Source organism: Arachis ipaensis, chromosome B08 (genome assembly GCF_000816755.2).
Source record: "Arachis ipaensis cultivar K30076 chromosome B08, Araip1.1, whole genome shotgun sequence".
Taxonomy (NCBI): Eukaryota; Viridiplantae; Streptophyta; class Magnoliopsida; order Fabales; family Fabaceae; genus Arachis; species Arachis ipaensis.
Genome location: NC_029792.2, coordinates 121,260,161 through 121,263,529, shown reverse-complemented (window position 1 = coordinate 121,263,529; position 3,369 = coordinate 121,260,161). Strand labels below are relative to the sequence as shown.

General features: G+C 36.8%; 1 long non-coding RNA gene across 1 annotated transcript; it reads left to right on the top strand.

The window, feature by feature from the left end:
* LOC110266082 lies at window positions 2,813-3,262 on the top strand. Its single transcript, XR_002353011.1, has 2 exons — window positions 2,813-2,843; window positions 2,925-3,262. It is a non-coding gene; the product is annotated as an uncharacterized LOC110266082 (long non-coding RNA).

Sequence of the window (3,369 nt, the reverse complement as noted above, 5' to 3'; positions counted from 1 at the left end):
AATGCGGGTTTGGCGGGCTGCAAATCCTAACCCGACCCACCTTTTTTAGCGGATTCAGCGAATCGGCCCGACGGGCTCGACCAGTTTTGCCAGCCCTAGTTGTATGGATATATGAATTGATGTGTTTAATCGATGAAAATGGTTGAAGCTCTTGTTGATGAGCATGTTTTTGGAGTATGATATTGATATGTGAAAATATATGGTGATTGATGAATTGATTGTTGTTTTGGAAATTGAGAGAGGAAAGAATGAATATTGAATTGAGTTATGGAATGTTGATTATGATATGAGATTTGGCTAAATTTTGAATGCACTTGGTGGGTTGATGATTAAAAAGGGGTTTGGAAATGATTGATGTTGGAATAGTTGAATTTTGGGTTGATTTTGTATGGATTGGTACATGTATGTGTTGAAAATGGGGAGTTTACGAGTTTTGGTAAACATGGAATTTTGATGAACTTCAACGGATCATATCTTGAGCTATTGTTTTCGGAATTTGATGATTTTTATATCAAAGGAAAGATATTTTCATAAGCTTTAAAATGGTTTAAAATCTGAATTTCGTGGAAGGAGATATGATCATTGGAAGTTTGGGTTAAAAATTTGAACTCTGCAACTTCTGCAGAATTTGTGATTTCTGGTTTGTGTGCGCACGCACACTCCGCGAGAATTTGGTCCTGTGCGCACGCACAGCCTCGTGCGTACGCACACACGCGGAGACAGGACTACTGGTGACAGCGCTAGCACGCCCTGTGCGCACACACAACCAACGAAGTATTTTGAGCTGTGCGTACGCACACGTTGGGAATGGCACTGGTGGTGGCGCTAGCACACGTTGTGTGCGCGCTCCACCCTGAACATTTTGCTTTCTGTGCGTACGCACACTTTTAAACACACACATCCCTGTGCGTACGCACGCGACCCAGTTCTTTTCTAAAACTTTTGTTTTCAAGCTCTTCACATTCCCAACAAGCTCGTAACCTTCCGAGATGTTATTTCACACTTATAAACCCCCAATCTCGTTCCCTAAATCTTAAATCAATGTAAAATACCTAGTGAATGAGAGTAAGCTAGGGAAGAGGGTAGCTTGTGAATGAAGAAAGGAGATGTTATGATGAGTAGGATAAATGATGATGATATGAGTTGTTGAAGGGGGATTGCGGAGTGCTGTATATGATAAGAGCCGAATGGCTAAGTGTGAAATGAGCCGAATGGCGGTGTGTGATGATTATGGCTGATTGCGGGTTATGATTTGTAAGCCGTTTGGCTGAGGATAAATGCATGTGTAATCCATGAATGAATATCATAAATGAACAATGAATGGAAAGGGTTGGATGTGAGTATGTTTGTATGCTCTCTCTGGTTGTAAGGGTGACAGGGCACATATACCCTCTAATGATATTAAGGCGCAACAGACTCTGTGCCCGGGTTAGCTACCGGACACGTCGGGTTGGCTTGATAACCGACAGATGAGACTCATCAGCCACTAGGACAGGTATGCATCATATGCATTCTATGTAATTTGTTTGGATTGCCTAATTGACTGCATCATTACTTGCTACTTGCTTAATTGTCGTATATGCTTCCTACTTGTGCATTTCTTTGCTTGATATACTTGTGCTTGCATTTACATTACTGTTAGCGGTTGGGAGGTTTGCAGAATTTGGAAAGGGAATATTTAGTTAGAATTGCAGATCCTTGAGCTAGTTGCCTACTTTTACATTTCTCATGGTCTAATTATATTTATATGCTTTAATTATGGCTTGGAAGTTCTAAGATTGCCTTCGGCTTTTTCAGGACATTACATGTTAGATATTTGCGCACTATTACCATGCTGAGAACCTCCGCTTCTCAACTACGCGAATTTTGTGATTTTCAGATGCAGGACGTGAGGCTCCTCGCTGAGACATGCTGGAGACTTCCTTTCCGCAGACACCCTTAGTATCTTGGGATTTCATTTTGATTACATATACTGGTTTAGACACTTAAATTCTCCACTGTTCATATGTATTTTGTATTGACTCCTCTCAGAGGTTATTTTGGAGAAACAGGTTTTGTATTTTTTCTGTTGGGTTCTCTTGGGGACTTCCTCACTATATATGTATATATGCCAATATGCTCGGACCAGTTATCTTCACCAGCCGAATCTCGAGTCTTGATATATGTATTTTGTCACTCTTTTGTATGTTCCTTTGTGTTAGCTTACTCCTTATACGTTCATTTACATTATCGATCGGAGTGTTGCGCTATTCGATTTATCGGTTTGTTTTACCCATTTTTCTTCAAAGGCTCCTTGTTATAAACATTTTTGCAATACTATACGTACTAGATTTTCTTTTTAGAAGTTGTAATACCTCACCACCTCTATTTTATGACTTAAGCATAAAACTCTGTCTGGTAGGGTATTACATTTTGCTCTTAATAGGTACATCTTTTTAACTACTCTTCTTCCAAATTCTTAATTAGGCAACCCAAATGTATCATATTTGCTATTTAGAGAAATATAAGACCAATGTCCATAACATGTATTATATTTCTTGACAACATGTTCTATCAGGGAACAAAAGATACTAATTTGGAACTATTAGGCAGCTCATTAGTCAAATGCTTTGTAACTAAAGATCGTGCAATATCTTAAGATTTATACCTGGTTACTCTTTCTGTTACCATGCATCATTATTTTTTTCCCCATTCTGGTTCTTCCCAGTATGCAGGATTATATATTGTCAAGCAATACTCTTATTCTTTTTTTTTTTGTATTTGTTTGTAAATAGCTGAAACAGGTTTTTTACGCACTATTTTCCTACCATAAGTCTTGTTGCATGTAGAAGTGATCGCAAAAGGTCGAGATTATATTGTTTTTATTTTCTATTAACGATTTCTTGTTATATATGTTAAAAAGATACTTAATTGAGTTGATTTAGGCGTTTCTTTGGCACAAGAGAGCATTGGAGAAATGATAAAGAATCAAAAATTATGTTCCGCACATACAAAGGACGGGTACATATTTAGATTAATATATAATTTGAGGCTTTTTTTTTTAATAACTATGTGATCAACAGATAAATCATATATAACTGAATTAATAAAATTTGTAATAAAAAATTAAATGTATGTGATAAATCTCTTTTTGTTTTTAGGATGATGTGTTAGTTCCAGATATAATAATTGCTAAATATGGTACCGAGCTGAAACATGAAATTGTCCTAATTGATCTCTGTGACAATTGTATCAAGCTTAAATTAAAATATCAAAAAAAAAATTTAGATACATTCGGATGAGATAAACAAGTTATTTGCTTTCTATAAGTTTAAAAGTTTGGTCAAGATCGGTTTAATGTATGTCACAAGTGACATATTTTTTGTGGCT